Here is a 465-nt window from a genome sequence, read left to right as displayed (position 1 = left end):
CTTGACTGCAAGTGATCTTGTCATAAATAAGGCCACCTGACAAGAACCGAACATGGTACCAGAGCTGGAAGGTATTAAACATTGAGAAAAAAGTATCAGCCAGCCACAGAGATTTGACGATTTTGCAGTCTGCAAGAATTTAACAACGTGCAGTCGTTGAAGTCACCAAAGAGTCTCAACTTTCATGGTAATGTGGACAGCAACTGGCAAGTGTTTAAACAACAATTTAATCTGTTTCTTACTGCAGTAAATTTAGAAGATCAATCAGATTCACGTGAGGTAGCGATGCTCCTAACAGCAGCAGGGCCCAAAGCAATTGCTGTGTTTAATATGTTTAAATTTGCAAACGATGAAGATAGTAAAAATTTTAACAAAGTAATTTGAAGACTTGGGGCCCATTACAGCCCCAGAAAGAATTAAATTTGTGAATGCTATTTGTTTAGATCACGTTTACAAAAGTCAGGA

The sequence above is a fragment of the Scyliorhinus canicula genome, chromosome 10, assembly GCF_902713615.1.
Source record: "Scyliorhinus canicula chromosome 10, sScyCan1.1, whole genome shotgun sequence".
Taxonomy (NCBI): Eukaryota; Metazoa; Chordata; class Chondrichthyes; order Carcharhiniformes; family Scyliorhinidae; genus Scyliorhinus; species Scyliorhinus canicula.
Note: the sequence above shows the minus strand (reverse complement) of the source record.